Below are 27,042 nucleotides of genomic sequence, written 5' to 3' on the forward strand. Positions count from 1 at the left end.
ATATAGTGAAAAGTATACTTGGGTGAAAGAAACAGTCTGAAATATAATCGATTTGCCCTGTGGTTTATATTTCAAGTAGTGTATATTAGTTCCTGAAGGCTTTACACGTAGACTTGAAGTAAGCTGGCCCCATGCTTCAATCGAGGTCCCCCAAAGCGGGTAGCAGCCGCATTATGAAGGACATCGAAGGTAAATGGAATTAAACAGTCAGCGATCCAATTCCTGATCACTGGCGAGTGATCACCTTCACAGCAGATCACGTTGCCCACATCTTGGCTAGGTAAGGCCAGGCCCAGACAAAACTGTGAGCACGAGGGCTGTAGCATAAAACTGGAGCTATCGCATTGCAGGGGATTTAAATATTGCGAGGGGCACATTAGAGGCGCCCATTCCATTTTGCGCTTCCGGCCAAGACAAATTCCAACTGCAATGTGTTCTGAAGCAGTAGAATAGTTTGGGAAGGAACTAGAACGGTCAGTTTATTGTTAAATCGCAATAGGTATCCGTGTGTTGAGACGGTGGACGCACCACACCACCTACTGGCCGTGTCCTGAAACTATTCCTTCATCTGAATGCTCCATAATAACTATATTTACTTTTTGCGCTGTTTCTGGGAGCTTGCCGTGCGCAAATTGGTGCAGTATTTCCTACCTTACAATAATGACATCCCTTCAAAATACTTCATTATCTGTCATGCACTGTGGGACGTGCTGAGTTTGATAAAGTCTCCAGAGCCAAGTAAGTTCTTTCTTCCTTTCTTTCTTTTTCTCCCTTTCTTTCTTTCTCTTTTTCTTTCTTTCTCTTTTTCTTTCTTTCTTTCTTTCTTTCTTTCTTTCTTTCTTCCTTTCTTTCTTTCTTTCTTTCTTTCTTTCTTTCCATCTCTCTTTCTCTTTCTCTTCATCAATCCATCTCTCTCTCTCTCTCTCTCTCTCTCTTTTGTGGGCATCTGTAGGCGATTTGACCCAAGAAACCCCTGTTATGCAAAGATCATTTCCACCTACTCTTCCATCAGTAGCACAAAGAGTAAAGATTGAATCTTGATCCGCCGGTCTTTAATGGGTTGACGGTAGATAGACAATGGCAGACATTTAAAGATCACATAGATGAGCTACAACAATTGGACATCCCTGTCTGGTGTAAACATGAAACAGGGAAGGTGGCTCAACCGTGGCTAACAAGGAAAATTAGCGATAGTGTTAAATCCAAGGAAGAGGCATATAAATTGGCCAGAAAAAGCAGCAAACCTGAGGACTGGAAGAAATTTAGCATTCATCGGAGGAGGACTCAAGATTTAATTAGGAGGTTGAAAGTAGAATATGGGAGTAAGCTTGCAGGCAACATAAATTTGACAGGAAAAGCATCTATAGATATTTGAAAAGTTAAAATTTAGTGAAGACTAATAAAGGTCCCTTGCAGTCAGAATCAGATGAAGTTAATAATGGGGAACAAGGAAATGGCAGACCAATTGAACAAATATTTTGATTCTGTCTTCACTAAAGAAGACACAAATAACCTCCCGAAAATGCTAGGGGACCGAGGGACTAGCGAGAAGGAAGAACTGAGGGAATCGATGGAAGTGGTGTTTGGGAGATTGATTAGTCCGGAAAATATTTGTCAGGAAATGGTGTTGGGGAAATTGATGGGATTGAAGGCCGATAAATCCCGATGGCCTGAGTGTCTGCATCCCAGAGCACTTAAGGAAGTGGCCCTAGAAATAGTAGATGGATTGGTGGTCATTTTCCAACATTCCATGGATGCTGGATCAGTTCCTATGGATTGGAGTGTAGCTAATGTAACCCCAATTTTTAAATAATGAGGGAGGGAGAAAACAGAGAATTATAGACCGCTTAGCCTGACATCAGTAGTGGGGAAAATGCGCGAATCAATTATTAATGATGTTATAGCAGCGCCTTTGGAAAGCAGTGACACGATCGGTCCAAGTCAGCATGGATTTATGAAAATGAAATCATGCGTGACAAATATTCTAGAATTTTTTGAGGATGAAACTAGTTGAGTGGATAAGGCAGAACCAGTGGTTGTTGTGTATTTCGACTTTCAAAAGGCTTTTGACAAGATCCCACACAAGAGATTATTGTGCAAAATTAAGGCACATGGGATTCGGTTTAATGTATTGACGTGGATAGAGAACTGATTGGCAGACAGGAAGCAAAGAATAGGAATAAACGGGTCGTTTTTAGAATGGCAGGCAGTGACTAGTGGCGTACCGCAAGGTTCAGTGCTGGGACCCCAGCTATTTATAATATATATTGAGGATTTAGACGAAGGAATTGAAAGTAATATCTCCAAGTTTGCAGATGACACTGGGTTGCACTGTGAGCTGTGAGAAGGACACTAAGAGGCTGCAGGGTTACTTGGACAAATTAGATGCGTGGGAAAATGTATGACAGATGCAGTATAATGTGGACATGTGTGAGGTTATCCACTTTGCTGGCAAAATCAGGAAGGCAGATTATTATTTGAATGGTGACAGATTAGTAAAAAGAGAGATGTGACGCGACCTGGGTGTCATGGTACATCAGTCATTGAAAGTAGGCATGCAGGTACAGCAGACAGTTAAGAACGCAAGTGACATCTTGGCTTTCATAGCGAGAGGCTTTGAGTATAGTAGCAGGCAGGTATTGCTGCAGCTGTACAAGGCCTTAGTGAGACCACACCATTTGTATTGTGTGCAGTTTTGCTCTCCTAATCTGAGGAAGGACATTCTTGCTATTGAGGGAGTGCAGCGAACGTTCATCAGACTGATTCCCGGGATGGCAGGACCGACATATGAAGAAAGACTGGATCGACTGGACTTATATTTTTTGAGGAGGTAACCAAGAGGTTCGATGAGGATAGTGCATACGATGTAGTATATATGTACTTTAGCAAGGCTTTGGATATGGTCCCTCATGGTAGACTGGTCGTGAAAGTTAAAGCCCATGGGATTCAGGGCAAAGTGGCAAGTTGGATCCAAAATTGTCTTTGAGGTAGTAAGCAATGGATAATGAATAATGGATGTTTTTGTGACTGGAAGGATGCTTGCAGTGAGGTTATGCAGGACTCAGTACTGGGTCCCTTGCTTTTCGGGGTATATATCAACAATTTAGTTTTGAATACAGGAAGTAAGATTAAGACGTTTGCAGATGACACTAAAATTGGCTGTGTGGTTCATAAAGAAGCTGAAAGTCATGGGCTGCAGGAGGATATCACTCTACTGGTCAGGTGTGCAGAGCAGTGGAAAATTGAATTTAATTCAGAGAAGTGTGAGGTGATGCACTTTGGGAGGGCTAATAAGGAAAGGGTATACACATTAAGCGATAGGCCACATAATAGTGTAGAAGGACAAAAGGACCTTGGAGTGCTTGTCCACAGATCCATGAAAGTAGCAGGCTAGGTAGATAAGGTGGTTAAAAAGGCATACGGCATGGTTGCATTTATTGGCCAAGCCACAGAATATAAGAGTAGGGAGGTTATGCTTAAAATATATAATACTTTGGTTAGGCCATAGCTGGAGCACTGCATGCAGTTGTGGTCACCGTATTATAGGAAGGACGTGATTGCACTAGAGAGGGTGCAGACGCGATTTACTAGGATTCTGCCTGGAATGGAGAATTTTAGTAATGAGGAGAGATTAGATATGCTGGGTTTGTTCTCATTGGTACGGAGGAGGATGAGAGGAGACCGCATCGAGCTGTACACTATATTGAGAGACCTGGACATAGTGGATAGTAAGGGTCTATTTCCATTGCTGGAAGGGGCTATTAAGAGGGGGCATAGTTTTAAGGTGGTTGGTGGAAGTTTTAGAGGGGATTTGAGGGGCTGGGTGCTTCTTTATGCAGACAGCTGTGGGGATCTGGAACTTGCTGCCTGGAAGAGTAGTGGATGTAGAAACCCTCACCATATATAAGAGATGGTTGGATTCGCACTTCAAGTGCTGTAACCTGCAGGGTTATGGATCTAGAGCTGGTATTTGGGATTAGACGAGCTAACCTATTGTTGGTCGGCGCAGATATAATGGTAAGTACTGCAGGGAACATAATACGGCCAGGGAGATCACCTGGACTAGTGTCGATCACCAGGATGGGTTGAACAGGAAATTTCCCAGATTTTTTCTCCCTCGCCCAGCAGATCACGTCACTCCAATTGGGGTGGAGTGTGGATGTTTTTAGTATAAGGGGGGTTGCAGTGGTGTTGGGCGGACTGTTTGGGCTGGGTGCTCTTTGCCTTTCCGTTATTGTTCATGGATTTGTATGCAACCTTTAGGGCTGCTGCCGAAGGTTCATGCGGCTCTTTGTCGGCCAGCACAGAGACGATGGGCCGAAATGGCCTCCTTCTGTGCTGTACATTTCTATGTTTGTATGTTTCTATATTTACTGGAATTTAGAAGAATGAGAGAGGATCTCATAGAAGCATATAAATTTCTGACGGGATTGGACAGGTTTGATGCAGGAAGAATGTTCCCGATGTTGGTGAAGTCCAGAACCAGGGGTCACAGTCGAAGGATAAGGGTTAAGCCATATAGGGCCGAGATGAGGAGAAACCTTTTCACCCAGAGACTTGTGAACCTATGGAATTCTCTACCACAGAACGTTGTTGAGTCAGTTCATTGGATATATACAAAAGAGAGTTAGATGTGGCACTTACGGCTGAAGGGATCAGGTAGTATGGAGGTAAGGCAGAATTGGGGTACTGAGGTGAATGATCAGTCGTGATCATATTGAATGCCGGGGCAGTCTTGAAGGGCCGAATGGGCTGCTCCTGCACCTATTTTCTATGTTTCTATGTTTCTATGTTTCTATGTTTCTATGTTTCTATGTTTCTACGTAACGCTGAATAAAATATCGAGTGTTGCACTTGCTAACAAAAAATTGGAACGGGCTTCTTTGCGTTACTAAGAATCCCAACACCCTATTTCTGACAATTTCGAAACATGCACATATATTTGGGGGTAGCCTGTAGCCTGTGACGTAGGTCAGGTGTAACATGATATATTGATATCCTGGGTTCAATGGCACTGAGGAGATATATAAACTGCAAAGGGAACATTAAAAATGTTTACTTAAACATAATGAATGACCTGAGAATTGGGAGTGTATTGTTCTATAAGCACTTAGCTGGTGGATTGACTTCATTGATGGGACAGTTAATGGTACTGTGGTTTTCTGCACATCACCAATTCACTGCCAACACACTCTGCAGCATCTTCACAGACCATCGTGTAATATAGAAAACTGGTGAAGAAATCGTAATTAAACATCCATTGAAATCCCCAATAATATTGCAGTCAAAACATTACCTGACCTCTGGTGTAAATTCCACTAAATTAATCTTTAAACATCCAGTACTACTTTCATTAGTAAATCTAGCAAAAAATCGAGATATTTTCATTAAAACCCATTATCTTCCAGTAAAATGTAAAATTTAAGCTAATAAAACAAAAGCAATTATTTAACCACTCATATTAACGTTCTGAATAAAATCTACCTTAAATACCCACTGAGCGAATTTGCAAAGGAATAACGAAACATCAAATCTCTCTGTAACTAATTACATTTTTATTTTGTCACAGAATGCAAATAGCATGTTACAACACTAGAGGGCATCGAAATAGTAGGATAGAACAGGGTTGCACATAGCTAGCGACATGGTGTAGAAGGACAACCTTCAGACCCCTGTGCCATTGGGACCAGTTCTGGGGCATGTGGGAGCTTTGCAAAGTGGACGAGTGCCACATCAACAGAACTGGGACCAATGTTCTCGCATGAAGTTTAGCTACTACTGTGGAGGAGGATTAAAACTTGTTTGGCGACGGGAAGGGAACAGAGGAGAAATAAGGTGAACAGTGAACTGAAAATGAAAAATCGCACTAGCATAAAGGACAGTTCAGAACTATGAAGGATCAGACAGGAGGCAAATACAAAACAGATGAAAATTGAATTTGGGTGTATGCATACAAATGCACAAAGCTTGGAAAATATATTTGCTGAGCCGCAGGCACAAGTCGCCATATGGGATGATGATATAGTGCGAATAACAGAGATCTGGCTTAAAGATGGGGAGGATTGGGAACATAATTTTCCTGGCTGCAAGTTATTCAGGTCAGATTAAAAAAGGAACATCAAGGAGGGGCTGGCAGTACTCATAAAATAAACTATGATAGCGCTGGTGAGAGATTACATAGCTTGAGGGGCAAAGACAGAGTATCTTTTTTGGATTTAAGGAAAAATAGAGGAGCTAATATGCGATCCTGTGTAAAACCATGACTCCAAATAGATAAGGGAATGGAGGACCAAGTTTGGAGTCAATTTCAGAATGACCCATGCTATACAGTGAAATAATATATGCTAATGTAGACTGGGTTAGTAACACTGGAATTACCAAATGGGGGAGGTAATCACTGAAATATTTACGACTTTCATGATCAGTGAGTTTTTAGCCAATGAGGAAGGCAGCAGTTCTGCATCTTTCTGGGGAATGAGGTGGGGTGCAAGGAGCTATTTCAGTGGGATAACATTTTTCAACAGTGATCATAATATAATCAGGTTTAGATTATTTATACTAAGGTAAAACCAAGCGTAAAAAGATTTAACTGGAAGTGGGCAAGTTCACTAAGTTAGAAAGAGATCTGGCTCAGGTGCATTAAAACGAAAAGCTGTTAGGCAAATTAGTAATTGAATAATGGGAGTCTCCAAAGTGCGGATGGTTCGGTTGCAGTTTCTACACATTACCATGTGGGGAAAGGAAGGGCATCGAAAGCAAGTGAACCCTGGATGACTAAATATAAACGAGCTAAAATGAGACAGAAAAAAGAGACATTTTTAAGGCTAGTATTACAGTATGGAACAATTCTGAATAGCGAAAGTATAGAGGAGATCTAAAAACGGAACACGAGGGTCAAATGGAGAGTAACAGAATAGATTAGCTGCCAAAATTAATGTAATTCCAAAAAATTATTCTGAAAAATAAATATTAAATGGGTAGGAAAAGGAAAGATTCAGCCGATTGGGAAGCAAATCATGCATCTTGTGGAGGCAGGGGGCATGGGTGAGATACCAAATATGAATTGTGCATCAGGTTCACTCGGGAAGAGGATGCTGCCAATGTAACAATAAACGAGAAGTCAGTGGCGATGTTGGAGAGGATAAGCATAGATACAGAGGATATTCTTGAAAGGTTGTCCGTCCTCAAAGTCGACGATTCCTAAGTTACTGAGGGAAGTAAGAGTGGCTATTATCGAAGCTTTAAAGGCCACAATTTCCCAAACTTCCTTGGCTATGGGTGTAGTGCCACAGGACTGGAGGATTGCAAATCTCACAACATTAGTTAATAACAGACGAGGGAAATACTCAGCCGCTTCAGACCAGTCAGACAAACATCAGTGATCGGGGAACTTTCTTAGACAATGGCCCAGAAATCACGTCGTCCACGGGTCCTTACAGAGTGTGTACGGACCCGGAAAGGCATTGCAAAAGTTGGTTTTCAGTGTACGATGCACATGCGCTGAAAACCAGCTTTTGTGATCTGTCTAGCTGGGGCTTGACAGATCTTCCGTATGTTGGGAGCGAGGACACTTGCAAGGGCAAGATTGTGATATTCACACATTTCTTGCCCAGCGGATATCGTGAACACTCTTGCGCCTACGAAAAGCAGGCACATAGCCTACTTTAACAGGCTTAAGAGTTTTAAATTACACAAAAACATTTTTTTAAAACACTTAAAAACACATTGTATTGTTAAAAACCCTGCCGTAAGTTTATTGAAAACCATAATTATTTTTTTTTTAAGATTGGTATTTTTTTTCTAATATGTTTATTATCTTTAATTTCAATTCATTTTTATTAACTGAGGTGTGTTATGTTTATTACGTGTGTTTAATGTGTTTGCTTTTTCTCATTAATAGCAATGAGAATTCATAGATACATAGTTGTCGTTGACATTAATGAGAATACTGTAGAATGCAGTACCTGGCTGGAGTACGGGAGCACACTTCACAGCGCAGGAAGACAAGGCCTCCACAGGGCAATCCCAAGCTCCTCCTCGGACCACCAGGTAAATGCATAAAAATTATCCGGTCAGAGGCATTCGTCCTAAATGGGCATTTCAGGGCTATTGATCTGGGGCAACTTTTATTGGCATTTGGAAGACTATGCACTAGTAATTATACATCAGCACGGAATGGCTAAAAAGAATTTGTGTTTGCCTAAATTCATCGTGTTATTTGATGAATTACAGGTGAGAGTGCATTGGCATAGTGTGGTATATGTTGCCTACATGGAATTTCACAAGATGTTTCCAAAGTACTGCATAATAAACTTGTTAGCAAAATAAAATCCCACAGGATTCAAGAAACGGTGGTTACATGGATGCACAATTGACTACGGGACAGCAAGCACTCAATATTGGTGAACATTAACTCAGTTATTCTCTCCACTGATGCTGGCTGACCCTCTGAGATATCCAGCATTTTTAGCTTTTATATCAGATTCACACGTCGGCAGTATTTAGCTTTTGTTGTAATGGTGAACGGCTGTGGTTCATACTGGACTGAAGTATACAATGGTGTTTACAAGGGGTCGCATTAGGGAGCATTGCACTCGGTGATACATATTAATGAACCGGACATTATATAAGGCATAATTGGACATTTTGGACAGGATTTCCGACTCAGAAATGGAGTAAACAATGAAGAAGATAGTAACAGACTTCAGGCGGACATAGCCAGGCTGTTAAAAAGAGCATCCACAAAGCAGATACCTGTAACGCAGAGACGTATGAAATGATACATCCTGGTATGAAGCATGAGCAATACAGCATGTAACATGAGACGTACAATTCTAAAGGGAGTGCAAGAACAGAGGGACCTGGGAAGTCTGTAGGCAAATCGTTGAGAAAACTGCTAATAAAGCATATGGAAACTTGGCCTTTATCAAAAGAGGAATAGACTATAAAAGCAAGCAAAATAATTTCAAATTTAATGAAACAGTCTTTTGGTCTCAGCTGGCGTCTTGTGTTCGATTCTGGGCACACACTTTACAAAGGATATCAAGGCCTTGGAGAGCATGATGGAGAGATTTACGAGAATGGTACATGGGATGAGCGATCAGTTATGGACAGGGATTTGGGAATCATACAATCATAGAAATTTACAGCACAGAAGAAAGATATTCCAGGCCATCTTTTCCGGGCCGGCCTACCAAGAGCAATCAAGCCTAATCCCGCTTTCCAGCTCTCTGTCCATAGCCCTGGAGGTTACGGCACTTTAAGTGCACATCAAATTATCTTTGAAATGTGGTGAGGGGTTCTACTTGTAACATCCTTCCAGGCAGTGAGTTCTAGACCCCACCACCATCTGGGTGAAGATATTTCCACTAACATCTCCTATAAACCTCCCCACAATTACTTTAAATTTATTCTCTCTGGTTGTTGACCCCTCTGCCGAGGTAAACAGGTCCTTCCTATCCACTCTATCCTGGCCTCTCATAATTTTATGTACCTCAATCAGGTCTCCTCTTAGACTCCTCTGTTCCAAAGAAAACAGACTTTCCTAATTCTGCATTCTTTCCTACTATAAAAAATTCACTTGTCCAGACAACATTCTTGAAAATCTCCACTGCACCATTTCCAGTGCACACATCGTTCCTGGAATGTGGTGACCACAACTGCACACAGTATTCCAGCTGCGCCCTAATAACTGTTTTATAAAGTTCAAACATAACCTCCTTGCTCTTGTATTCCATGCCTCGACTAATAAATGTAAGTATTCCCTATGTCTGATTAACCACCTTTTCTACGTGGCTTGCTCCCTTCAGACATCTATGGACCTGCACTCCCAAATCGCTTTTTTCCTCTACACCTTTCAGGGTCGTATCATTTCATGTGTATTCCTTTGCATTGTTAGAACTCCCCAAAGGCATTTTCTCACAATTATCCGGATCGAATTGAATTTGACTCGGTTCTGTCCACCTGACCAGTACGTTGATATATTGCTGCAGTCCACAGCTTTCTTCTTCATTATCAACCATACAGCCTATTTTAGTATCATCTGAAAGTTCTTAATCATACTGTGATTACTTAAGTCCAAGTCATTGATACATACCATACAAAATCAAGGGGCCCAGCACTGAACCCTGCGGAACTCTACTGGATACCGCCTTCCAGTCACAAAAACACCCAACAACCATTTCATTTTGCTTCCTGCCTCATTGCCGATTTTGGATCCAACTTGCCACTTTGCGCTCGATACCATCGGCTATTATTCTTGTGAACTGTCTGCCATGTGGGACCTTATCAAAAGCTTTCATAAAATCCATATACACTACATCATACGCACTGCCCTCTGTTAAGGTGTGTTTAGCACTGCATTGTTTTACTTAGAGCATAAAATGTTAGGAGGAGATTTGAAAGAAGTTTTCATAATCAGCAAATGTTTTGATAGAGCTAATAAGTGAGAAATGTTTCCAGTGGCAAAGCATCAGTAAACGGAGGAAACAGAATTAAATGGATTGGAAAAAAACGAGCGGTGATTCGAGGAATCATTTTTACACAAATAGCTGTAGTGATCAAGAAAGCATTGCTTGAACCTGTGCTGGAAGTAAATTCAATAATAACATTCAAAAGTGAAGAAGAAGAAAACTGGAATAAAAAAAATAAGGGGCTATGGGAAACGAGCTGTTAAAAGGGATCAATTTGACAGCACTACTAAAGAGCTATCACCTGCACGATGGCTCAAATATGCTCCTTGTTTGCTGTATGATTCTTTTATTTTATGGCCTCCAACAATCATCCACTATTAGTGACCATAAATATGAGCACTCTGGGACTGTTCGAACATGACAATGTACCTCAGTGTCAGACCGAAAGTTACAGGCGAACAGTCACTGCTAAACTCCCTTTACATGAGTCATAGCCAATCGCATATGCTCTGTACAGTTACATGACAGTCGATGGCATTCAAACATTCGAACTCTAAAATAGCTTTCACCACCAATTGCAAACACCCCGATTCACACCTCCCACATTCTGAGCTATTTTTCAGCTCTTCAACTGTGAGTGCTTGAAATGTGCTGCTGTGGTTAGTTCTGCAGCCGCTGTTTGCTGATATGTGGGTTGATCATCTTCACTAGTAAGAGCGCACAATACATACTTTGAATGTCAAATGTACAAAATAATCTGTCAGTAAACAGTTTCACACGGTAGAAGTGCCATTTTCAGAATTGTTTATAATGACACTGAAGCGTTATTAATTCTGCTAAAATTAACATATATGTAGCCTCGTTGATTTAATGCCCCGTTTTATTATTCTGATTGCAGTGATCGATCTGCGAGCGGTCTTCGTATTTAAGATTCGAGTTTCAATGCTACAGCGATCAATATGGATATATATTTTAATCTGCTGGATCAACTCCCCTCAAATTGTTCAGCTTGAGCAAATCCTGGATTCATTCCGAATTGACAACCAAACGCTGTCGAGCTCCAAACCGGTCTATCTGGGGATTGCATTGTGAAGCAGAATCAGTTCAGCCTAGCTGGCAAAGAAGAGACCCTTATCACAACTCAATCGAGTCAGGATATGGATTATTCGTTACTTTATGTTCTTAGTAACAGAAAATCACCTCGAATGTGGCTCGTACAATTTTCAGACCACACTTTTCCGTTCTATGTTCGCCAATTCTGAAAGTCAAATCCATTTCACTTTCACCAGGAGATCCCTTATTTCTGGCAGGCTCTGACGTTGCCTTGTTTTGCAAGTTCTGTTCATTCTTATTGGACTTTTCAATATGGGGAACATAATTCATTCTCTGAGTGAACTCCATGCGCACTAACCGATGGGCAAGGGCGCCATATGAGTTAAATCAGGATAATTTGAAATCCTGAGGAGCCAACGCCTTGTAGAACACAAAATAATGATGTAATGACATAACAGGTCAGTTGCTAGTTGTGTGGAAAAAAAATTCGGAAACTTATTGGGCAAATACGTAACCAGAATTGAAAACAAACCATAAGAAAACATTTAATAAAGGGAGAATTAGCAGAAGCCGATATTAGAGAATGGGATTCAATGCATTACTAACTGTTTTGGAGAATGCTGTTAGAATATATAAACTATGTTCGGGAAGTGAATAGAAATACAATCATAGAACTGGAGAATGTTCATATAGTACAGAGGAAATATGTTTTACTCTAGGGACACAACATGTGGAGCTCTGAATGTGATTATAATGCGACCTTATAGGATGTATGCGCACATTCAGTTCTGCGTAATGCCAGCTTCTCTGAAATATCTACGTGTTCAGCTATTCGAGAGATGGAAGGTTACCTTCCCGGGAGTGACCCTTGATTATCCCACTCTCTGGATGATATTAAATGTGGCTGAGAGTCAGTGAGAGTGAATTGCACACGTGCAAGTTGCAACGACCATGGGACCAAAGTCATTCCTCGTTCAATATCGTGCTCGTCATACGAATGGTGCTGACATTAATTACAGGAGGAATGTGACGGCTCTGTGTTTGGGGATGTAGCAAAATGGATTGTGTGTCAGCAGAGGAAGGAATACTTTAGTGCACACTTCTGGCTCATTCTTATTGGACTTTTCATATAATTAACAGCGTATTTTGGCACTGGGAAATGAACACAAACATTTACAAGATGATAACAGAATTAACGAGTTATAACTGAGAGGAAAGACTGAACTGGCTTGGGCTCTTATCTATAAAAGATTTATGGCTGAGAGGTGAGTTAACAGAGGTCCTTAAAATTATGAAGGTGTTTAATATCTTAGTCGTACAGAAGAGGTTTACACTTGTAGAGAGCCCTAAACTACTGGTCTTCAACATAATACAACCACTAATATATTCAATAACATTTTGAGCACAAACTTCAGTGTATTTTAATTTGGAACTTGCTATGAAAGGTAATAGATGAGGCGACCAGCATTGCTGCAGTTAAGGAGAAATTAAATACGTACATGAGGGAAAGAGGAATAGAAGGATCTGCTGAGAGAGTTCTTGTAATTAGGTTGGATGTAGGCCCATATAGACATGTAGGGACAATTGGTTTGTTTAGATAACACACATTATATGTAATTATACGCAATTACCCAATTGCATGCAGATAATCATTCCCTTAACAGAGTGGTACACATGATGTCTCAAAGAAATTTACCCCCCCCCCCTCCCCGCGCAATATTTATGCTGGTGTCTTGTGAAAAATCAATAATAACCATCCTATATACATATTGATCGAACATTTGTTGTGGGGATGCTATTGGAATCCATTGTAAATGACAACGTGACTGATCACTGACAGTTATTTGAGCTGATTAGGGAGAGCCAACAGGTATTTGTAAAGCGGAGGTAACATCTAAACACCTAATAGATATTTTTTGAGAAATAACTGAAATATTAGTCAGTGGAATGTTTGTATAAGTAGTCTATAAGAACGGCGAGAAGACAATTGATAATTTTCCACATAAGTGCCTGTTAGCTACAATTAATGTTCGTTGAATTGAAGGCAATTTCTTGACGGGTTTGAAGAGTGATTGGGCTTCAGAAGACAGAGTGCAGGGAGAACAGGTATGTACACGAAATGGAAGGAATTGACGAGTGGGGTCCGATAAGAAACTGTGTTGGTGACTCACCATAGTTATTAATGACATAATAGAGCACCATATATCCACGTTTGCCGATGGAATAAAGATTTGCGACATATTAGGGAGAGAATGAAACTAAAATGAGACATTGATATATTGGGCCTGAAATGCGGGTCAGAGGCTTCCTTTGGACGAACGCCTCTGACCCGAGAATGTTTTCCAAAAATATCTAGAGTTGCAGGAAGCGCCTATGATTCCTGTGTGAAGCCTTCTCTTCCTGTGCTTCGTTGCGTGCCCCCATCCTGGAGGATCATACGAAGAAGGTGGAGTCACGTGTGACTGGACAACCACTAACGGTACAGTATTCTCATTGATATCAATAAGAACTCCGTATCTCCGAGTTCTTATTGCAATCTATGAGACAAAAAACATTAAACATCACGCAAAAAATTTAAAAAAACAGCTCACGTAATTAAAATTAATTGAAATTAAATTTAATTAAATGTTTTAGAAAAATAAAATATTATTTGGATTTCTTTAATATTTCATTAGGGTTTAAAATAAATTTACCTCAGGGATTGTAATGTAAACATATTTATAAAAATTTTATTTTATGTGTTTTAAAACTCTTAAGCTGGTAAAAGTACGATACGTGCATGTTTTTACCAGGTGGAAATAGCCAAATCTTGCCCACGCAAATGTCCTGGCTGTGGGGATATAGAAGACCTGTCAAGGCAAAACTTGACAGATCGGAAAAGCCAGTTTTTAGCACATGGTCATTGCGCACCGAATACGAGCTTTTGCAGATCATCAGCGGGTCCATACGTATTCGAAATGGACCCGGCGAGGCCGGAAATTTAGCACCCTTAAGTGAATGGGCAAAACTTTGCCAGATGGATTCGAACATAGTATTCACGTGACGACATCCATTTTGATACACTGTGTACAGTTCTGGGCACCTCACCTCAGAAATGTTTTTTTAGCTTTGGAAGAAGCGAAACACTATTTGAATGAACTTGATAGTGTAGATAGCGAGAAACACTTTCCACTGGTTGAGAAGTCTAGGATATTGGGGCATAATCTGAAATTCAGAGACCATTCAGGGGATAAATTATAACATAAGAACATAACAAAAGGTGCAGGATTAGACTACTCGGCCCATCGAACCTGCTCTGGCGTTCAATAGGATCATAGCTGACCTACTACCTCAACTCCACTTTCCTGGGCTATCCACATATAGGCTGATGACAGTAATATCCAACAATCTATGGCTCTCTGTCTTGAGTATACTCAAGGACTGAATCTTCACAGCACTCTGTGGTAGAGAATTCCAAAGATTCATCAGCATACATTTCTTCTCATCTCAGTCCTAAATAGCCGACAACTTATTCTGAGAGTATGGTCTCTGGTAATTGAGTCTACAGTCAGGGAAACCATTCTCACTGCATCTACCCTGGCAAGCCATGTCACACTTTTGTATGTTTCAATGCGATCATCTCTCATTCTTCTAATTTCAAGAGAATATTGGCTTAGTCTACTCTATCTCTTCTCACAGGACAACCTCCCTCATCCCAGGAATCAGCCTGGTGAACCTTCGTTACACTCCCTCTAAGGCAAGTATATAATTTTATGTAAGGATGCCAAAACTGTACAAAATACTCCAGTGGCGTCTCACCACAGCCCTATATAATTGCAGTAAGACGTCTTTACTCTTGTACTCAAATGCTCTTGTAATAAAGGCCACCGGACAATTTGCTTCCATAATTGCTTGCTGTACCTCATGTAAACTTTCAGTGACTCGTGTACAAGGACACCCAGTTCCCTCTGAACATTTCCCAACCTCTCACCATTGAAAAAAAATCTGCTTTTCTATTTTCCTGCCAAAGTGGATAACTTCACATTTCTCCACATTATATTCCATCTGCCATGTTCTTCTCCACTTAATTCGCTTGTCTATATCCACTTGAAGGCTGTTTGCATTCTCCTCACAACTTACATTCCCACGTAGCTTTGTACCATCAGAAAACTATATTATATTTGTTCCCCTCATCCAAATCATTGATGTAGATTGTAAATAGCTGAGGCGCAAGCACTGCTCCTTGCGTTTCCCCACTCGTCACAGGCAGCCAACTCACAAATGACACTTTTATTACTTGTCTCTGTTTTCTGTCCCTCAACCAATTCTTAAAAATACACCATCACAGAATGTTTGGTAGAAATGTGGAACTCGGTCCCTCAAAAAGGAGTTGCTGCTCGCTCAATTATTAGATTTAAATCTGAGACAGATAGATTCATGCTAGCAATGACTCTGAAGGCACATCGAGCTTAACCAAACAGGTAGTTAGGATAGAGATTTGTCAGGATTTTATTAAATTGTGGAAAAGGATTGAGGGACTCTGTCCTACTCTGTTATCTCTACAACCAACCACCCGCCCCCACCCCCACTGACACCACGCCAAAGCATCATCATATGATTATGAATTTCGAGTACTCTTGTTTATGTTCTATATGGTATATATTTTAAGTAACACACTTCAAAAAAGGCAACACTTGATGAACGTTCTGTAATTTACAGAAATTACTAACCTAATACAGTCTAGTGAAGTGATATATGCACAGGTTCAGGTCACATTTGTGGTTCGTAGTCACTGCTGAAGGCATGTGTGTCCTGACCAAAGGTCCAGTTACGCTTAATTTACATCAGCTATAGCCCAGTGCCAGTACAGATTTCCTACTCACTGGAGAAATTACAACTGCTCAATCAGAATCAATGTTGCCTGATGAAATTATGATTTGCACAACTAGCGCCCAGTTCTGTTTAGGGAGGTATTCTCAAATGTGGGAAGGGGAGGGGTGGTGGCGATATTTTGTTAGACTGACGAGATCAGGATGCGTGCTCAAGTATGTGGCCCAGTTACGTTTTATCGACTATTTTAGGGGTGTGCGCTGAGAATCAATATCCAGTTTTTTTTTTACTGACTAGATTAAAAATGTGTGTTCAGTTTGAGAGTCCACTTTAAGATAGTGATGTGTGTTCGGACAGAAGGGAAGGCGTCAATGGGAAAGGAAGCCGGGCAGGTGGAAGAAATCGGTGAGGTGGGGAGGGAAGCGGTTCTGGAGTACGGGGACAGTTTTGGGGGTGAAAATGGGGCGGACAGGCTGCCCGAGTTGGCCCGAGGTTTGAATATTCACCCCGCATCCCTCCTTGTCCCCTAATTCCAGGTTGAACAGAGTGGGTGATGGCAGCCCCACCTACTCACAATGTTATTCACTGGCAACGGGGCCAGATTGTAACCGGCTAAACTCTGGGAGGATGAATCACCTGTCCCTTGTGACCACCCATCGAGTCTAGAACGGCAGGCAAGGTGTAAATGGAGGTGTGAGAAATTCTCTGCATTGACAAGATGGTGGAGGAGCAGAGGTGGAGCACCAATGGCGGCCAAATTGTCCATCATGTCTGCGTGCAGAGCTCACTTACTGTCAGCCCACAGATGCCCTCCTCCAAGATCTCTGTTTTTTTGAACATCCAGTTGTAACACATATTTAAAATCCTCCTTTTGGCCCCCGTCATAAACTCCTCAACATACCTCGATTTCACACCTAAATGTTTCCCATTTTTGAATCTAATTTGAATCTTGTTTTTAAATCACTTTTCAGTCTACCTTGTCATTTTAAAACCCGATTTAAATTCATTTTGTGAGGGACCATGAGGGAGGCACGGAGCATGAGAGATGGAGAATGCGAGCAGGAGAGGCATAGAGAACGAGAGAGAGAGACAGACAATAGTATGTGAGCAGTACATTCATGGATTCCGTAGAATGACAAGCCGGTGTTTTTATGCTCATCACAAACTTCCTCGTGCCTTTTCATCTCTCCTTTTCACCATATCCGTCTATTCCTTTCTCGTTCATGTGCTTTTCTAGCTCCCTTAAATACATCTATGCAATTTGCCTCGCCTAGTTCCTGTGAGTTCAAAATTTCAACAATTCTCGAGGCAAAGTGGTTGATCGTGTATTCACAATTGGTAATAATGTTAAATTAATGTCCCTTAGTTTTGCAATTTTCCACTACTGTAAACATCAACTCTAGATATACCCTATCAATCCCCTTCCTAATTTGAATGCCCTCTGTTAGAATCATCGAATCACTGAAGGTTACGGCGCAGAAGGAGGATATTCAGCCCACCTATTCAGCCTAATCCAACTTTCCAGCTCTCGGTCCATGGTCTTGCATGGTACGCCACTTCAATTGCACATCCAACGAAGTTTCAAACGTGTTGATGGTGTCTGTCTCTATCACCCTTTCAGGCATCGAGTTCCAGACCACCACCACCCTTTGTATCAACAAAAATACCCGTAAATCTCTCTAACTATCCTAGCAATAACTTTAAATGTATGCCCCCTGGTGTATGACCCTTCTGCTGAGGGAAATATGTCATTCCTATCCACTCTATCCAGGCCCCTCATAATTTTATACAGCTCAATCAGATCTCCCCTCCGTCTGCTCTGTTCCAAACAAAACAACTTCAGCTGATCCAATCTTTCCATGTATCTATAATTCTCCAATCGAGGCAACAGCCTCTACAATCTCCTCTCTACCCGCCTTGTTCAATCACATCATTCCTGTAATGTGGTGTGCAGAAGTGAACACAATATTTTTGCTGTGGCCTAACTAGTGTTTTATACATTTGAAGCATGAACTCCCTGCTCTTATAATCTATGCCTCGGCTAATAGGGTCAAGTATCCAGTATGCCTTCTGCCCTCATTACTGAGCACAGTCCTCCACCTTTATGTTTATAGAGAGAAAAGAGTGAGAGCTGGTGAAGGGAGTGATAGTGGTATTGTGACAGACAGAAGGAGACGGGATGTGCACTCAAATTCAGATTTCCCCTTTGCTCTAGTTTGGGGAAATTTGGTCAGATTCAGGATCGAGTTGCTTTGGATTGACGAGCAAATGGATGTCTCGGGATTGAGGGCCAAGTTTGGTTTTGCTGTCTAGTTTACTGCGGTATGTTCACGTCGAGGTGATAGTTTGTTTTAGGCTGAAAGATTAGAGATTTTGGTAAAGATTCAGAGCAATGCGGGTTTTTGACTACTTTAACGATATGTGACTAGATCTGACAGTCTGTTTGTGTTTACCATTGGATGATCATCTGAAACTTCGTCAGAGTCTCACCCACTGTCAGATTTCGATGTGGGTGCTCCGAGGTGGGTTTGTTTCCATCTAATGCCGGCACAATTCCAGAGCAGAGGCGCGTAGAGCTCGCTTCTATTTAGAGCCCAATTATTTGTGTTGATTTCAGACCATCTATGACGTCCTTGTGTGCAGATCATGTTGTACAGTTGAACTATACAGATTTTAGTTGTGGTCAAGCAGCATCCGGCTATATACAGTATTGCATTGTGAAAAGACCCGCAATTTTCCAGCTGTATGCTTTAACTGTAATGTAAGTTGAGATCTGAGATTTTCCATAACATATCTACTTTTTCAATCCACCATTTTATCGCCCATGTTATATCATTTTTGAACCCCACTGGACACTCATTCGATGTGTTCAAAAAGACGGACGTAGAGGCACACATGGAGGTACACAGAGTGACGAAGAGTGAGTGTGAGAGAGAGAGAGAGAGAGGGGATGAGGGAGGGAAGGTGAGAGGCAGTGAAGGAAATGCGGGATGGCAGAGACTGGGAGTGAGAGAGAAAAGCTGATATAATGAGTAAGAGATAATTACATACATTTTTACATAGCATAAATCCGATGTTTTTAAACAAATGATCTGTAATCTATCAGCAGACCCTTCTATTCCTTTCACTCTGATGTATTTATATAGCTTGTATTGAAGGCATCTTTGCTCTTCGTCTCAGCAACTCCTGATAAGTGAGTTCCACTTTGTAAATATTCTCGGGTAAAGAAGTTGATCATGAATTATTTATTGAGTTCATTGGTGACAATATTACATTTGCGGCCCTTAGTATAGCAATTCCCAGAATTGAAAGCATCGTCTCCACATCTAGCCTATCAAACCCCAAGCAATTCCCAGAACTAAAAACATATTTTCTATATCTAGCCTTTCAAACCCCATCACAATTTTAAAGAGTTCTGCCCGCTCAACCAACATCCTTCTCTGTCCTAGATGAAAGAGGGTGAGTGTGTGAAGCAGAGAGAGTGAGTGACAGAAAAACGTTGACAGAGAGAATAGAGTGAGTGACAGAGAGAAGAAACATATCCATAGATAGAGAGGGTGCGAGAGAAAGAGAGTGAGAGGGAGAGAAAGGGAGCGAGAGAGAGAGGAGAGCGAGTGTGTGGCAGAAATAAATTGACAGAGAGAGGGAGATAGATATAAGACAGATAGAGAGAGAGCGATATATATATATATATATATACATATATATATATATATATATATATATATAGAGAGAGAGAGAAATAGAGAGAGAGAGAAATAGAGAGAGAGAGAGATAGATAGAGATAGATAGATAGATAGAGAGAGAGAGAGAGACAGAGAGAGAGAGAGAGGGAGAGAGACAGACATACAGACAGAAAGGTTGCGAAATAGAGAGAGGGGGATAGTAAGAGTGTAGGGGAGAGAGGGAGAGGGAGAGATAGATAGGGAGAGAGAGAGGGGGTGGTTCGTGTGTAGGAGAGAATGAGAAAGACGGGATGTGCGCTAAGAACCTGGGCTCAGTTTCAATTTTTAGATTAGTTTGTAAAAATGTGGCCAGATTGATGACATAGCTGAATTAATATAGTTTGATTAGTTTAGTGGTGGGTGGTCCGACTCAGGCACCAGTTTCATGATACTGGCTAGTTTAGGGCTGTGTTTTCAGGTCCAAGGGCAGTTATGATTTCATTGACTTGTGTGTGAGTTTGTGTTCGAATTGAAAGCCCACTTTGGTAGTATTGACCATTTAGATTTATGACTAGATCGAGGGACCAGCTGGTTTTACTGACTTGTTTAATGATGCGCTTGCAGATGAGCACCCAGTTTGGTGTAGACAGAATAATTTAGTGACTACTTCAGTGACATGTTTTCTGAACCAAGTACGAGATTGGCGTTTTAGAAGTTTACGGATGTGTTTATTGATCTGAGATCCTATTTGAGTTTAACACTGTCGCATCATATAAAGCATCTTCAGTGGCTCCCCAGTGTTCTATTTCGCCGTGGCAACGCAGAGCTTGCTTATTTTTTATGCCTAATGTCAGTACAGCCCCACAGCAGAGGCGAGAAGAGCTCGGTTCTATTTAGTGCCAAATTACTTGTGGTGAATACTAGCCATCGATGACGTCTAGAGTGAAAGTAATGTTGGACAATTGAAGCAGAATTACCTTAATTATGGCAAGGCTGCATCCCCTTATAGTTTGTGTTGTATTGTGCAATGACCTATAATGCTTGCGGCTGCATATTTAAACGTTAATATAAAGTTAAAGCTCATAGGATCCATATCATTAATATATCTATAGAACAAATAATAACCAAAAACATTTAACTTAATATTAAGTGATAGGCCATGGTTCAAAGTCGAGAGATTTTAGCTCACATCTGAGGCTGGCACATCAGAACAGTGCTGCGCTGTCGAAGCTGGTATCGGTAAAATGAGATGATAAAGCTTGCCTGGTCTGTCCTCCTAGGCAGACTTCAAAAAAGCATACACTTCGTTTGAATTAAAGCAGCGAAGATCAGCCTGATGCGGGGGGCCAATATTGATCCTTCAACCAACATCACCAAAACAAAAGTTCTGGTCAGTATCTGCTAGTTGTTTGTGAGTTCTTGCTGTGCTCAGATTTGCTGCAGCATTTGCGACATTACAACAGTGTCTACACAGCAAAAGTACCTCGTTGTTGTAAAACATAGGTCGTCCTGAAGTCGTCCAAGGTGCTATATAAATGCAGCTGCTTTGTTCCGTTTTATTTTCCACGTCCTCCACATAAATATTGCTGTTCGAGATTTAATAATAAACCTTTAACATCTTTATCACCAATTTCCCCTCTCCAGTGCTAATAAAAACTCTGAAATTATTTGACATAAATAGGTTAAAGCTCTGTGTAGACTTTCAGATGCTGGCCGACGAGGTATGTTCAAGCATTTTTCGCTATATATTTTTAATATTGTGCCACTGCTGGGATTTTAAATTTCTTTTCAAACAGAGATAAAAGGCATAACTAATTCTTTAATCAGATTCTAAGTATTGGAAACTGGCCCACTCTCACCCACAAAATTTTCCATCACCCACCCCTTGCAGTTAACTACAACCCACTCGGCACTGAGGTCATTCACGCCAGCACCCGATGTACTAACTGGCCATCCTTTGGAAAACCTTGCAGAAAAAGGCCGTGAAGATGGATTGCGGTGTATAATGAACTTTAATTGGTGTCTCTCACTCCCTGCATCCACATTGCGTTGAATTCGACGTTCATGCCACTCTGAGCCTATACTTTCGCAAGGTCCCAACTTTCTCTATGAAAAATAAAACTTATGCTTACCTATTTCCAATTACGTGTTTCCCTACACAAGTGTATTTATTTTTACCATTACTTTTTGTATCTGTATCTTATCTGTTCCTGATCACTGTAGCTTTTCTCTACTCTTTCTCACTCTTCCTCTCTCTCTCTCTCTCTCTCTTTCTCACCCGCTGACACTCTTCCGCTCCATTTCGCTCTCTCTCAATCCCTGTTAATTTCAATTGAGCAATGGTGCCAGCGATTTTGCGCTAGTCGTGCGTTGGAAGGGTGCAGCACTCCCCAGACCAGATCCCCACTGCAAAAGGCTATTACTCCCAGGTCCAGAACTCTCCAACGGGGCTCTCTGCCTCAGCCGCATGGGAAAATGTACAATTCCTCTAAGTGATTTAATGCTCTGGGCTTCAATTGACTGCTTTGAGCTGCTCTTGGTACATGAGCGCTGTGATCCGCAGTCACGTGGAATCACACTGGTATGCCTTTCTCTATTCGAAGTGAATGAATGTAGATGAACTTAAAAGTAATGTGACATAATTCCAGCAGAAGGAGAAACACAACAGTGTCAGGCTTCAGTGCTGCCTGTTCCTGGCAGGTACAAGCCATTAACACAGGATTTCAGTGATCATTCATGCCTCTGGGTACATTCGGATGAACATCTCCCAATGGATGCAATCTGCTGAAACGCTACATTATGACCAGGACTCATGGCCATTTTTTTCAGCTGTGACCCATTCTTTTTAATGGTGAGGAGGCGAGATTCGGGGCCAAAGAGGAGGAGCAGGAAGGAGGGAAAAAGTAAAACGGATCAATATTTTGGGGTGGAAAAAGGAGCCATACAGAATAAGTAACCAACAAAGTGATCCAGTGGAGAAGAGGAGCTGATTAAACGGCAGAAGTGATAATAAAGGAAAAGGTTATATATTTGAGAGCCAGCCTTTTCGTCTCTTTCTGATAGCTATATCGTCCGATTCTACCAGATTGCACTGCCAGCTGTGTGTAAATTATGGGGTTGGTTAGGGCAGTGCAGGGGGAAGGTGAGGGGAAGGGGAGGAGTAGATAGGAGGTGAGGGAGGTGGGAAAGTGTGACGGGTGGGCAGGGAGAGATAGGATTGGGAGAGGAGAACGAGATGGATAATTGGAGCATGAGGAGGAGGGTGAGGAAGAGCTATTTGGCAGAGGGGAAGGAAGGATGGGAAAGGGTGGTGGGACGATGCGGATGGGATGGGAGAAAGAAGGTGATGGGTCCGATGGGAGGGGAATGAAGAAGGCAAAATCCACATCAAGTGAAAATGATATGTGAAGTGATCAAGTGGAGAAAAGTCGCTGAATAACTGACAGAAGTGATGATAGCTTAAAACGAAGGTAGAAATGATGAGACCAAAGGGAATATTTCCATTAAATCTTCCCTGGGTAAACTTATCTCCTAGTAAGTGGTTAAATGGTTGGACGCGCTATCACATGGAATAGTTGACGTGCATATTTGAGATGAATTTAAGATGAATCTACATAGGCACATAAGGGAGAAAAAATATCAGCTTATTCCAATAGTGTTAGATGAAGCAGGGTGTGATGAGGATCCCGTGGAGAATAAACACCAGCATGGACCAGTTGGACAGTATTGCCTGTTTCGTTCCTGGTCATTTTATTCCTCTACACTTCTTAGTGTCGTACCATTTAATGTGTATTCCCTTGCCTTGTTCACCCTCCTCAAAAGCATTACCTCAGTCTCCGGATTGAATTGCATTTCCCCTTTTCTGCCCACCTGACCAGCCCATTGGTATCTTCCTGCAGTCTAAAGCTTTCTTCTACATTATTAACCACACTGCAGATTTTAGAATCATCTGAAAACTTCTTAATCATACCCCTACATTAACGTCTAAATCATTGATATATACCAGAAAAAGCAAGAGACCTATGACTGAGCCCCGTGGAACCTCACTTTAAACAGCCTTCCAGTCACAGAAGCACCTATCAACCATCTGTCTTTGCTTCGAGCCTCCGAGCCAATTTTGTATCCAACTTGCTACTTTGCCCTCAATCTGATCGGCGTTTACTTTCAAGACCAGTTTGCCCTGTGGGACGTTATCAAAAGTCTTGCTAAAATCCATATACACTACATCAAATGCAGTACCCTCATCAACCCTTCCTGTTGCCTCCTCAAAAAATTCAATCAAGTTCGTCAGACATGATCCTCCTTAACCAATGCATGCTGACTGTCCTTGATTAATCCGTGTCTTTCTAAATGAAGATTGTTCCTGTACCTGCTAATTTTCCCCAAAATTTTCCAACCACACGGTTAGGCTGACTGGCCTGTAACTACCACGTCTATCTCTTTCTCGCTTTTTATCAAAGGTGCCATGTTAGCAGTCCTCCAGTCCTCCAATCCTCTGGCACCACACCTGTAGTCAGAGAAGATTGAAAAATGATGGTAAGAGCCTCTGCTACTTCCTATTTTGATTATCCTACCAGTCTAGATTCATTTCATCCAGCCCTGGGCTTGTTTCACGTTCAACTCGGCTAAAGTCCTATATACTTCCTATCTCACTTTGCTTATTTCATCTAATATATCACACTCCTCCTCCCTGATTGCAATGTTTGCTTTACCCCGAAAACAGACACAAAGTATTCATTAAGAACCATACTCACTGAGATGGTTCTGAATCTCTGGAATTCTCTTACCCAAATGGCAGTGGATGTGGAATCGTTGAGCACATTTGAAGCTGAGGTAGATTTTTGAGCCCGAGGGGAATTAAGTGATATGGGAACAAGGCAAGCATCTGGAGTTGAGGTCGATTATCTGTCATTATCTCATTGAATGGCGGAGCAAGCTCAAGGTCCATATGCCCTACTCCTGCTCCTATTTCTTATGTTTCTAGAATACTAGAACTAATTCGTATAGTCTCTGTTGTTGGGTCTGTGTATGCATAATTGGAAGATTCATTCTAATCTAGTCATGGTAGTGACACTGTGAGTATAGTGGGGAGATTTCCCTCCGGTTTCTGTGTAGTAGAGAGAGTGTAGAAATATTGGGAGCATTTATAGTTGGAAGATTCCTTCTTGAATATGTGGTGTACGGTTAGTGTCCATACAGTGGTAATATTCTCGCTGTATGCTAGGTTGGTAAACAATCTCCTCATCTGCTTATGTCTTTGTACAAACAACTGCACTATTAGGGACACGTGACTGCTTCTCACTGTAGCTTAGTCAGAGGGACTGCTACTTAGCTGATTGCTGTTATTTTAAATTAGACTTTCATCCGTTTCTATCTCTTAGTTCAAGTGGACAAAACTAACCATGTCGCTGGCTGTCATTGTCGAGCACAGATTGCTGTACATAGAATTTAATACTCAGTGTAACTATTCAATATTTACCTTTTTTGTCACGGAGTAGAATGTAAAGATATTAAGAAATGCACAAGCTTCACCAATTAGATCTCGGTCATTGTCCACCTATCTTTAACATCAATGTTCTTTAACCTTCACAATATTGGAGACATTATGAGGAAGGATGTCAGCCTCATTTAGAAAGCGATATTCAGTTATTAATGGTGAAGAGGAAGGAAAATCAAAAACACCTAGTGAGTTACAGCATAACTTCAAGTTGCGGCCTAATAAGCGGACCTGGTGTCCACTAGTATAATATTGGACGAAGGACGGAGGTGGGAATTTGTTGTGGTGATTCTGTTAAATAATTCAGTGAATTGCCTGAAGCTCATACTGACATATTGGCTGGGAATTGTGGTCGGAAGCTTCCCAATGGCGAATGCCTCCCAACGTAAGTAAACACCGCAACTACCTGGTGCCTTCGTAACTTTGGCCTGCCAGCATATGCCTGCCGAAAGACCCACTTATCTGTGGACGCATGCAGTTCACAAGCCTCCCTGGGATCACGTGAACCAACCCAATCAACCACAAAGGAAAATTCCCATGATGTTTATGGGGATTCCATTCATGTAATCAATCCTCTTAATCTTAATAGGAATCAGCTAAAAACAAAGTGAACTCAAAAAAATCATCACATGCCCAAAATGAATGAAAATGCAAATTAATTAGAAATGTAAATAGAAAATTAAATTAGTTGACAAATGAATTTAAACATTAATTTTAAAGGATTTGTATGGTTGAATCATTTTTAAAGTATTTTAATAGTTACATAAATGCTTACACTGTTGAAGGAAGGTCTTACTCTTGATTTTACCAGGTATAAGGGTTTAATGGGAATTTACTGGGCCATAGTTGGGAAAATAGCTGAACTCTGCAACAGCCAATCTCCACTTTCTGTTGCTGGGTACGATAAACTATCAATGACAAACAGGACAGTTTCCAAGTTCCGTGTTTTCACTCATATGGAAACCCGGAACTTGCGAAGAACTTACTGCCAAGTATGACGCTTATAGGCAGTCATGGTCCCAGGAAAGTCTATGCCATTACATTATTTTCAGGATTTGAAAGAAAACTGGTGTTTTGACAAGACAAATTTCACGCTCAGGTGCATTTTTACTTTTACTGCCGGGTGGAAAATGCCAGCCCGTCAAAAAACAGCCTGCCGGATGTTAATTTTCCTTGTTGTAATGTGTAAAGCCATTAGCCACTGACACTGGTTATTTTTTGAGACCTTGTCCTTTATCCCAATTTTGGAATAAATGGTGTGGGCCCGAACCCTTATCAATTTATTTCCACTTAATCGAATTTGCTTATTGGAGAGGAATGGTGGAGAATTATTGTGTATGCAGAATTATACCACACTGATCTGTTTGGCGGGACCTCTTATTTCTGTGAATTTAACTGTGTTTTTCAGCAGTACTTGCATTTACGACAAAAACCTAAAGTCTATTTAACAAGTTCCAGATCTGTTAGCGAAATTTGCAACAAAAGTAGTGCTGCTACAAATAGAGATGATTTTTGGTTCGCTTCTACAATTTAGAGTGCAACTAAAGATTTAATTGAAATAGAATATAATTCGTTAAACACACAGCCAAATTGTTTAATGTCAAAC

General features: G+C 41.2%; 1 pseudogene; it reads left to right on the forward strand.

Annotated features, from left to right (window-relative positions):
* The first annotated feature begins 7,402 nt into the window (after window positions 1–7,402).
* LOC139240306 (sialoadhesin-like) overlaps window positions 7,403–27,042 on the forward strand; it is a 60,684-nt pseudogene continuing 41,044 nt past the window's right edge.

The sequence above is a fragment of the Pristiophorus japonicus genome, chromosome 31, assembly GCF_044704955.1.
Source record: "Pristiophorus japonicus isolate sPriJap1 chromosome 31, sPriJap1.hap1, whole genome shotgun sequence".
In the NCBI taxonomy this organism is placed as follows: Eukaryota; Metazoa; Chordata; class Chondrichthyes; family Pristiophoridae; genus Pristiophorus; species Pristiophorus japonicus.